The sequence below is a fragment of the Sciurus vulgaris genome (assembly GCF_902686455.1).
Source record: "Sciurus vulgaris genome assembly, chromosome: 18".
NCBI lineage: Eukaryota > Metazoa > Chordata > Mammalia > Rodentia > Sciuridae > Sciurus > Sciurus vulgaris.
In genome coordinates, this window is record NC_136479.1 from 31985229 (window position 1) to 31997234 (window position 12006).

The following is a 12006-nucleotide window of genomic DNA, read 5'->3' on the forward strand; positions in this document are numbered from 1 at the left end:
ATCTGTGAATACAAGATAAGGTTCAGTGATTGATGGGCATCTTTTTATGTCAGCTCAACATCTTTCATTAATAAAGGACAAATATCAGTATATTGAATTAATGAGAATTTTGGGAATTTTTCCCCACTCTTGTTGATTAGATCAGTGAAGATATTCTACAAAATCGCACGGCTTTAAATATTTCTCACCAATAAAATAAAAAGGACCAGGGTGTAGCAAAGCACTCTTGGGTTCAATACACAGTACCCCCACACACCAAAAAAGGAGGAGGCTAGACCCTTGAGGAAAGATCCTGCAACATGAGGACAATATATACAAAAGATTTCCCTAATTCTCCTAAAGAGGTCCATGATCACTTACCATACACTAGGAAGAAGGGGAATACCTGAAGCTCCATCATTTCCTCCATTTCCCCTTTTATTTTCCTGGAGGGTCAGATAAATGGAGTCCTAGCCCAGGTTTATATCCCAGTGGATCCACTGGGTGCACACTTGATGGTCTTTTTCCTGGTTTCTTGGTATGTGATTGGAATGGACATACTTAGATGGCAGAGCTTTCACTTTGGTTCCTTTACCTGTAGATCAAGAGCTATTGTAGAAAAGTAATACTTTGGTTAGTATCTTCATGCTTGAAAGTCTTCACAAGGAAAAGGCTATGACTATGTTGGATGTGGTGGAAGCCCTTGAAACTACCCAATCCAGTCAAGTTAGTTAAGCCAAAATTGTATTTCACCTTAGGAATGGCAGACTAGTACCACCCTTACATATTTAATAGATGGGAGTGGGTAAGTGGTCCCTCTCATGTCTTCATTCCATTTCCCAGTCTGGTCCCTGTAAAACTAAGCCCATGGGTGATGGCAGATGACAAACTACAAGAAACTTAGCCAGGTATTAACCCCAGTTACAGCTGCTGTCCCATGTGGGAGGTGTCCTTAGGACTGATACTTCAGATGTAGTATGTAGCTATTGATCTGGTGAATGCATTTTTTAATATCCACAAGGAAAAAAGATCAGAAATAGTTGACATTTCCGTGAGATTGATAATAGTATATATTTACCTCCTTGATTCAAGGTTATGTTAATTATTGTCCAATGAGTTCTCTGAACATTCTGTAGAATATCACACTGGTCATTTTTAACAGTGCTATCCTTCTAATTAAACCCAAAAGAGAAAGAGGTGGCAAGTGTGTGTGTGTGTGTGTGTGTGTGTGTGTGTGTGTGTGTGTGTGTATGTATGTGTGTGTATGTTTTAATGTTTTAGACAGGGCCAGTGTTGCCCAGATTGACCTAGAACTTGGTGACTGTCCTGCCTGTATACTGAGTAGCTCCCAGTACACCCAGATAATTCTGATAAATTCTGGACTAGGACCAGCCAGGGCCCCAAAAGGCAATCTTTTTTAAGGGAAGAAATGGGAATAGTCTCCATTTTGAGTTGAAAAATTTTAGTAATATAAAGTCTTCAGAGAGGCTGAGAATGTATATAAGGAAATGGCCCCTAGCCACTACACCCAGCTAATTCTGCTCAATTTTTCTGTTGATGTTTTTACAAAGGTACCAGGCCATCTGAGTGTGATCAGACTCTGGAGAATGAAGTTGGGGCCCTTTTCTTGCAGAGGAATCAATTAGAAATAGATGCTATGTGCTAGTTCTCAAATGTTACCTGCACCTTCCACTCAGGTTAGATTGTGCATCAGTCCCTACTTACGAGCATTCTACTTTTCTGCAACTTACACGTCACAGCAACTTTCATGCTTTGTGCCATCGGATACACAGATTTAAAGAATAAGGAGGTGCACTACACATTCTGATGTCACCTGAAGGTCACCAGATGTTCTGGGTACCATAAATCTGAAAGACCATTTAGAAGTTAACATCTTAAGCATTTAGGTGTGGCTTTTCTTTAGGATTTAGAATGCTGGGCAAAGGAAAGGGAAGAAAAATTGCCAAAATCAATTCCCAAAGGATTGGCCCTTGTTACAAGAGTTGGAATTAGGATTGAAATGCTGGGATGCTCAGCTCTGAAGCCTGAATTTTCTTGGCAGCATGTGGAATATCTTTTTTCTTATATATGAGCATTTGTACCCTATGTTCATATAGTGCTTTACATTTCTGAAGCATTGTCTTATGACCTTCAGAAGTTATGCTGGAGAAAGCAAGAGGTACAGTACCCATCTTGTTGCAGGAGAAAAGATGTCTCCAGAGAGAAGGGGGAACTGGACTCTGGACCAACAGGGTTCTTGGCATACGTAATGGAAAAACATTTCAGCGTGTTCCAGTCAAAGGCATAGCAGAGGCTTAGTTAGGAAGTAGATAAACATTCAAGGGAGAACAGATATGGGGGCAATGCCTTTGGGGTAAACAAGGAAGCCACATTCACATTCAAGGGAGAATGCAGATTATCTCCAGCGGGAGAGCCAGAAACCCATTGGTGGGGGGTGTTAATATTTATAGGGGGCCAGTGCACGACCAAACTCAAGTCTGGCAAGGGGTGAAGGAGGATTGGATTCACAGACACAGATCTTGAAGATTAAGCTGGGATCAGGTGGAGCTCTGCTCTCTGATGGGGATGCAGATCTAAAGAGTCATGTCAGCAATCTTTTTTTTATATATGCCTCATTATGAGGTTAAAGACTATGCAAGCATTCTTCTTTGTATTCAGGAAAGTTACAGAAACCAGGACACCTGTGTAGCTTTTCCACAGTTGAAATGCACAGTTACAAAGTGCAATGTTAGGAGTTCTCAAGAAAGTCCATTATTTAAAGTTACTGTAAAACTGGCAGGAACCAGAGAAAGAGCTGGTGAAACATGGTTGTCTAGCATAAGAGTTCCTTCCTTCCCAGGAGCTGTGTGCCTGAGATCAAGTTCAGAGCTGATAGGACTCTTGCACACAGCCTCCTCACACAGGGCATTGCCACTGCAGCTGAGCATCCTGTGCCCTTGCACAGGAACATTCCCAGGCACCAGGCATGCCACAGCCATGGAGTCATCAGAGACCCCCAGTCTCAGTCACTGCTCTCTCATCCTGTCACCACTCTCCAGAACTGGTGCTAGGGGCTGGACAAGAAGTGGAGGTGGGGTGGAAATACACAATTTTGTGCCAGTTTTTCCATTTCTTGTGCATTTCCCTCAGTTCACAAGGGCATGATCTGAGAGCATGTCACTCAAGCTCAAGATTTAGAGTGCTTTCTGCATCTCAATGGCTATTGGGCATTTACGATTCAGTAATCTCTCTCTTTATCCTAAATCCTTAAGTTCACAGATGAAGAAATGGAGGCACAAAGATATGACTTGATTGTAATCAGTTATCTCTGAAACAAAGCCCAGAACTCCAGGTTTCCTACACCTAACCTAGATAATGCTCCGCACTGTGTAGTTGATGTTTTCATAGCTTCCTAGTGTTCTCATTCTGGCAGCAAATTACTAGAGCTCCCCTCCCCATTCCAACAGCTGAATAAGGAGGGTGAGAGAGCAAGGTGGCTCCCTCTGGGAGCCTTTAAGTTGGCAAAAGTTTTCATCTCAAAATGGGGAATAGTTCCACAGCTCTTCCCTTAAAAGAGTGAGAAGAGCTGGGCATAGTAGCACACATCTGTAATCCCAGTGGCTGGGGAGGCTGAGGCAGGAGGATTACAAGTTCAAAGCCAGCCTCAGCAACTTAGCGAGACCCTGTCTCTAAATAAAAAATAAAAAGGGCTGGGGTTGTAGCTTAGTGGTAGAGCACTTGCCCAGCACACGTGGAACACTGGATTCGATTTTCAGCACACATAAAATTAAATAAGTAAAATAAAGGTATTGTGTCCATCTACAAGGAATTTTAAAAATAAAAAGGACTGGTGATGCAGCTCAGTGGTAAAAGATCCCTGGGTTCAATCCCCAGCACCCCGCCCCTGCCGCCACCCCTGGCAAATGAGATGTCGAAAGACTTATCTTTTATTCTGGACTCTAGCTGGTCCTAGTCCAGGAATGGGAAGCCTGGGGCATGTCCTCATAAAATTTATGACAGCTCCCCAGAATCATCTCAAGTACCCTGAGCAACCCAGGGCAGGAAGCGCTGTGAAAAGTGGGATTAGCGTGCAATGTTCAGAGCCTCTGGAGGCATGGAACAACTTCTCTTCATCATCTTTGATCTTCAGCGTAAGTCTTTTAATTAGGGATTTAATAGCTGTGGAGGGCTGTCAGCCTGAGCAGAAATGATAGGGAGTTAGCAGGTGGTGCGCTTATCTTGACTCCAAGTTCTTCTGTGTACTTGTTACTCATGAGGGACGTTCTGTGTTATGCATTGAGTATTGGTTTTAATGATTATAAAATGCTTTAAGGGGTTGGGGATGTAGTTCGGTGGTACAGTGCTTGCCTGGCATGAACAAGACCCTGGGTTCAATCCCCAGCACTACACCCCCCCACACACACCCAAAAAGGCCTTTACATCTCAATGCTTAGTTTCCCAGCATAAGATGGAGCAGGGCCATAAAAGGAAAATAACTTATCTGAGATTATCATATCTGCCGGAAGAACTGGGACTAAATAACTAAACGGCACAGTGGCACACACCTGTACTCGCAGCTACTCAGGTGGTTGAGGCAGGAAGACCACAAGTTCAAAGCCAGCCTCAGCAACTTAACAAGACCCTAAGCTTCTAGTGACACCCTCCCTGTCTCTAAAGCTCTAAAACACTCCTGGATTCAATTCCCAGTACCAAAAACAGCCCCCTCAAAACAAAACAACAAAAAACACAACCAACAAAAAATTCCCCAGAATCAGCTTTAGCTAAATAGCCATATAATTAAGAAGTCAGAACTCATTAAACCCTGCAGTCTAGAAACCAAGGAGATCATATCTCCTATATTAAGCAAAATGATTTCTTTTGAATAAACAAAAGCGTAATCTTTTGTTTTTTTCCTCTTTTGTCTAAAACTTTTCAAAAATGAACAATCTCATTTATGTAAAGTTATCCCTGCAACATGCCCATTGCCATTCCAATTTATCCCTGGCAAAACTGCTAGCGAGATACACACTTATGTTATAGTTAGAAAACATGAAGGAAGGCAAGTATTTGACCCAGAAAGGGCAGGATTTTAATCGAGAAGCCTCTACAAAACTACTGTGTGCCTTAGGGATGGTGCTACCCATCGAGGAAGTTGGTCAAAGGCCATCATCAACCAACAAGAAAGACAAACCTTAAATATGGGGAGAGGACACAAGAGAAAGCAACTGACAAGTACATCAAGATAGTTTTTTTTTTTTTTATTGTAAACAAATGGGATACATGTTGTTTCTCTGTGCATGGAGTAAAGGCATACCATTTGTGTAATCATAAATTTACATAGGGTAATGTTGTTTGATTCATTCTGTTATTTTTTCCCTTCCCCCCCACCCCTCCCACCCCTCTTTTCCCTCTATACAGTCCTTTCTTCTTCCATTCTTGAAGATAGTTTTTACTTGCTCTCTTTTGTTCCTACCTTGGTCAAGTTGGATTCTATTTCACAGGGCCCACATAGTTTCCAGACTTTACCACCAACCTCCAACACTTGCCCTCTACTAGAGTCGTCCAAACTATTTGCTTTAGCTATGATTCCCAAAATAGCTCACTGAAATTTTGCATTAGCATCATTTTTATTTAACTTTTTTTTTTGTACCAGGGATTGAACCCAGAGCCACTTATCCACTGAGTCACATTCCCAGCCCTTTTTATTTTTTATTTTGAGATGGGGTCTTACTAGGTTGCTTCTTAAATTGCTGAGACTGGCTTTGAACCTGCAGTCCTCCTGCCTCAGCCTCCTTGAGTACTGGGATTACAGGTGTACACCACCATGCCCAGCTTTATTTAAAAAAAAAATTGAAAGCTGGATATGGTGGTACATACCTGTAATTCCAGCAACTCAGGAAGCTGAGGCAGGAGGATCATAAGTTTGAGGTCAGCCTTAGCAACTTAGTGAGGCCCTAAGCAATTTGGTTAGATAGACCCTGTCTTAAAATAGAAAACAACAAGGGCTGGATGTTGCTCAGTGGTTAAGCACCCCTGGGTTCAATCCCCAGTACCAAAAAAAAAAAAAAAAAAAAAAAAAAAAAAATGAGGTGGTGTCTGGCTGTTGCCCAGATTGGCCTCAAACTACTGGGCTCAAGCAGTCTTCCTGCCTCAGCCTCTCAAGGAGCTGGGACTGAAGTGGGTATACCATGCCTGGTTACCTGTTGATTATTCTGCAGTTCTCAGGCCTGTCAGACGCTTGTTTCTCTTCCTTTTACACAATGGCTTGAAGTCATCAGTTCTGTACCCTTGGTGGTAGGTACACGGTCACCTGGTTTTGTTGTAGATACTGCCCCTGGGTTTCAGTTTCCTGTCCTAATTGCTGCGTATTTTAAAGGAGGTGTTTGGGGAAATTCACAAACTATGTCATTGTCATCCCTCCTTCTCTTGTATGCCCTTTTTGAGAGCAATGGAAACCTCCACAGATGTCTGCCAACAGACCACCTCCAAACCTCACTAGTTAGAATTATAACACATCCATACCTAAAAAACCTGGGGGTGGTGACAAGGAGCATGGTGTTAGAGATCAGCAGCAGGACACTTTCTGGAATTACAATTAAAAAAATAATAATAATAAAGCTATAAAATTACTGTATGAATACTAGAATATTTCATGTTACATAGATATATGAATTATTGTGGAGTAAGAACAGGATTTCTTTTTTAAAAGTATTTTTTAGTTGTCAATGGATCTTTTATTTATTTATTTATGTGCAGTGCTGAGTATTGAACCCAGGGCCTCACATGCCAGGCAAGTGCTCTACCACTGAGCCACAATCCCAGCCCCAAGAACAGGATTTCTACAAGACATGGAGGCTGTCAGAGGCACCTCCATTTGTCTGTTTCCAGTATAAGGTAACATTGTACTGGTTATGTGAGCCTTGTGGACTTACAGAAATTATTTGGTTTTACTAAACTAACCCTCACAAATTGGTCAGATGGGTTAACTAATATCTGAAAAGAAATAATGACAAGTACATCAACGATGGATTGGATCATATCAAGAAGCACGGGGTAGAGCACATGCCTAACATGAGCAAAGCTCTGGGTTCCATCCTCAGGAACATTAAAAAAAAAAAAAAAAGCCAGGAATCACGTTCCAAGGATTATTACCAACTTTATCCGCTACTGGAAGTTAATGTATTTCCTAGAAATCTTAATTTTTTTACTTACTCATCTCTGAGAATCAATAGAGCTTTTTTCTCTCAAACACATTTTTTCCTACAGTTCTATTTGTTCTTAGAATTCAATTCAGGCTCTCATTACCTATAGCATTGATTACTACAATGATCTGGTTGGTTTCATTAGCTTCAACTTCTCCTGGTTCTAAATCAAACTACATAACAAGGACTGAACAGTACTGCCAAGACATAGCTCTGATCACATCACTCTTTCCCCTCAAAAATTAATCATGAACCCCTCTATTCAAAGACCACCATAATGTGACACTCTGAGTCTGTCTTAGCTCCCTTTTCTTCACAGACCCTATGCTTGAGCCAAACTGGTCTCACTGTTCAGCCACTGCGACTTCCTTCCCATCTTCATCCCATCGCCTGGAACAACTTCCCTCCCAGTTCCATCTCTTAAAATTCTACTTTTTCTTGAAACCTACTAAGCGTTTCCAATAGCTGTTGACACTTTTGTCCCATTTTACACTATTTTTGTTCTCTTTGTCATCATTATGTTGCCATTCTTCTCATTCTTTCCATTACATTTTCTTTGCTGACTTTCCTTCAATTTTAGTGACAGGTCTCCTGAAATTGCCATTCAGTCTCTGGTATTTTAAAATGGAGGAAGTGTTTTTGACATCTGGGTCAAAGTTCTAACAGTGAGAAGGAGAAAACATTCCCAGAAACCTTTGCTCACAGTGGCAGTATGAATCACAATGAATGCACTCCAACAAGGAGGCAACACCGAGAGCCAGGCTGCAGTCAGGACCAGTCACTCGTTCCTGATTTGGACAGGCCGTCATGGGAATGTTTTCCTGTTTCAAGGCAGCACTCGTAAGAGTGGAAAGCTTGGGTTTTAGTTTACATTTCTCAAATGATCCCAGCACCTAGTTAATCCTCTCTGGCCTCCAGACTGTCTCCACCATTGTATACCAGTTCGTATGCAAAAGTGCAATAGCTCTTACCCTGAAATGTAATTTTTAATGATGTCCTACTTTATATCAACTAGGCTACTCAAGAATAAAGACTGGCTGGGTGCAGCTGCACATGTATGTAATCCCAGCAGCTCAGGAGGCTGAGGCAGGAGGTTGGCAAGTTCAAAACCAGTCTCAGCAACTTAATGAGGCCTTAAGTAACTTAGTGAGACCCTGTCTCAAAATAAAAAAATAAAAAGGGCTAGGAATGTGGCTCAGTGGTAGAGTGCTTGCCTTGCATGCCAAACATAAAGACCTGGGTTTGATTACCAGCACCACAAAAAACAAAAGAAGAATAAAGACTGGTTGAATAGTGAAGTAGTGTTCTCCTGTAATGTCAGGAGGCTGAAGCAGGAGGATCACAAGTTTAAGGCCAACCTCAGTAAATTAGAGACCCTGTCTCAAAATAAAAAATGAAAAGGGCTGGTGATATAGCTCTGTGGTAAAGGGCTCTTGGGTTCAATCCCCAGTATAAAAAAAAAAATAAAATTTTATTTTTAACATAACATTTAACATTGTTCTTTGTAAAGCAGTTGACATTTAAAAAGTATCTGTTCAAATGGATACAATATCAACATTTTTTTTTCTCATTTGTAGAAAGTATAAAGTTCATTCTAGGCCTGCTATTTCACTTCTTGCAAGGGCATATCTTACAAGTTAAGAGTTTTTGCTGTATCACAAATGCAAGGTTATTTATGAAAAATCTTAATGAGGGGGGAACAGTATTTTTAAAATACAGAAATAAATTATGTCAATAAGTAAGTTACACAAATTTGTTAACTTAAGAACAGACTGATCACCACTGAGAAGTCCAGGTCAGTGGTGAGTAGTGGTTACCCACAGGCAGCGAGGATCTCGCTGGGGCCTCCAGATGTTATGGGGCACAACTTTAGAACAGACTGATCACCACTGAGTTCAAATTTGAGAATCTTTATTAAGCTGGCCGGCTGACTGTCTCACACAATGCCCAAAAAAATAGCTATTGGGAGAACAGCTCCGACCATAGGGTTGTAGGGGTTCTTATACCAATAATCACATCAATTATAAGTGTCTGTTGCTATGATTTGAAATTACAAACATCATGAGATCATCGACAGAGGGGAAGTGGGTCAAAACGACCCTTACCTAGGTACAAACTAAAGAATGGTTACTAACATCCACACAATCACCGTTCCCTTGGTACATTGTTTAGAAGCAATAAGAATCAAAAGAGCAATTTTTCATTACATAAGAACTGTCATTTTGTATTGCTAAACATGTCACCCTACGTAATTGATGATGGGTACAGAGGTGAGGTGTTCCCATGGGAGAAGCTAAGCAATTGTTGATGGGTACAGAGGCCCGGTCTTCCCACAGGAGAAGCTTATTTCTTACATAACATGCAGTCTCAGAGCAAAACGGAGTCTGTTTAGTCATTTCCCTTATAGTCTGGCCTATAACATTCTCATGGAGCCAGATCTGTCAGCCCATCACAATGCCTCCCATTACATTTCCCTGTGTAACAAACCTTTTGCTCCAGCAAATTCTATTAGATTTAATTGATCTGTTCACAGTGTATTCTACACAATTCATTTATTGCTTGCTTCTGATCTACTTGCCGGTGGCCTGTATAATTTTTATTTGGTCTTCTGCCATTTGGTATTTCTTAATAAAAGAAACATCTTTCATATGCTGGTAGCACCACAAGAAATGGATGTGGGCATTAGGTTTTATCTAGCTAAATTTTTCACAGTGAAGTTCAGGCTGACATTGAATTTGAAAACCAAAGTGTCTTGGAGATAGCAGCTTATTTTACTTAGGGCAAATTTCAGGGACAACCCTGCCAGCTGGTGGCACACAGCACTCTGGTAATCAAACTCCTAATGGCCCAAATCACGTCCTACTGCACCACCCACAAACCCCCTTCACTAAGAGGAACCCCTGCAAATGGGGCAGTTACCTCACATAACTGAAAAATCCACCTATGGGCTGGAGTCTCTCTTTTAAAATCCTTCATAAAGTCCTAAAACCGAAAGGAAAAAGGTTAAGTGTTCCTAATCTTTCCTAGGTTTCAAACATTCTGTAATCACCATTAGCGGTGGTGGGTTCTGGGGTGAACAGATGATCTGCAACTCATAATGTGTAATAAACCTGTCAACTTAAAAGTAATTGGGGTCCTCAGGAACTCAGAAGTTAGAGTAGGGTTATTTCATCCAAGACCCCACAGGGTGAAAACCGAGAGCGAGTGGGCCCGGGAAAGGCACACAGAGGGCCTCTATTTGGTCCCGAAACATCCCACCCCAGCCAGTTACCCAAACTACGCTCCCTTCCCGCCAGGATCCCGGGATGTTTCCGCAGGAGACGGTGCTTCCTTCAGCAAGGCTGGGACTCAGGACACGGAATGAGGACCCTCTTCCACCTGCATCAGGGGCGGTCGTGGCCAGGGGCATTGCGGAATACCTCGACTTTTGCCCCGCCCTGTGTCCCGGCGGGACCCACATCTCAAAAAAACAAAACAAAACAAAACAAAACAAAAAACAAAAAAAAACGCCCGGAGAAAACAGGACCGCCAGGATGGAAAAAGGGAGAGATGCGGACAACTCAGATCCTCCGGTCATTAGAACCCAGAGGAAACAAATATTGCAAGAACCGGAAACGCGTCAGCACCCGTCTTCCGCCGAGCTCGTGGTCCTCTCTAGGATCATGGGAGGACTTTGCGCCCCTGTCCTCGACTATGTGAGCTTTAATCTCTGGCTTTGGAGATCTCTGTGTTCAGCTTGGAAGACAGGGAAACTGCCCTTCACAGATACTTACACGTTACTTATATTTTATTATTGATGGCAGTAATTGTTAATAGTTATAATTATTATCAGTCAATAATAATAATTAGGGTGTTTGTATGGCTGAGGATCTGACACAAGGGAATGGGTAAAAGAAGATCAAGGATAAGTGATTCAAAAAATTGAAGTGGTTGCTTCTCTTGGGACCATGATTATTTATGTGTTGCCAGTTGTGCAGACAGTATTTCTAAATACTTGATCTATGCCGAAGATTTTTTTATTATAGTGTTAGCTTTGCATTACTGTGACAAAGTAACCTGAGATAATTTTTAAAGAAGGAAAAGTTTATTTTGACTCAGTTTCAAAGGTTTCAGTCTGTGATCAGCTGGCCCTGTTGTTTTGGGGCCTGTGGTGAGGAAGCACACTATGGCAGGAAGAAGGTGGCAAAGAAAGTTACTCACCCCATAGCAGCGGGGAAGCAAAGAGGGAGAAGAAAGTGTTGGAGGATGGGTTGTCTCAATATTCCCTTGGAGGACCAGCCCCAGTGATCTAACTTCTTCCCACTAGGCCTCACCTCACCTCTTAAAGGTTGCACCACTTCCCAATAGTGACACTTACACAAGTCGTAGCATCCTTCTCCTCTCAGCATTTCTGATCCAGTTAAAATAGCAGTTTGCTACTTTTTTTTTTTTTTTTTTTTTTGTACTGGGGATTAACCTCAGGGGTGCTGAGCTGCATCCCCAGCCCTTTTTTATTTTGAGATAGAGCCTAGCAAAGTTGCTGAGGTTGGCCTTGAACTTGCAATCTTCCTCTTACAGAACTGGGGCCTTCTGGGAAACTGAAGTAGCATGAAGACTCCCGATACCTTCAAACACTGATTTTTGTGATCAAGTTGGAAAGATTTGTCATGTCATGAAGAGTAACAGGCATGAGTTTGTTGAAAGGATAGAAAAAGGATAAAGGAGACACTCTAAAGGGAGAGTTTTTCCTCTCAGGAGAGGGACACTGACTCTCCTGCACTCCAGTTTAATTGGGAATCCCAGAGAAGTTTCCAGAGAGTCCTGCCCAGATCCAACTTTTGACTGA

At 41.9% G+C, this 12006-nt stretch overlaps 1 protein-coding gene across 1 annotated transcript in view; it reads left to right on the forward strand.

The window, feature by feature from the left end:
- Nucleotides 1-6841, forward strand: part of LOC306649841 (zinc finger protein with KRAB and SCAN domains 5-like) — a 30727-nt gene extending 23886 nt beyond the window's left edge. The window contains exon 7 of the transcript XR_013760726.1: nucleotides 6736-6841. The gene's annotated coding sequence lies outside the window, so the exon portion shown is untranslated. The remainder of the gene's footprint in view (nucleotides 1-6735) is intronic.
- The last annotated feature ends 5165 nt before the right edge of the window (nucleotides 6842-12006 follow it).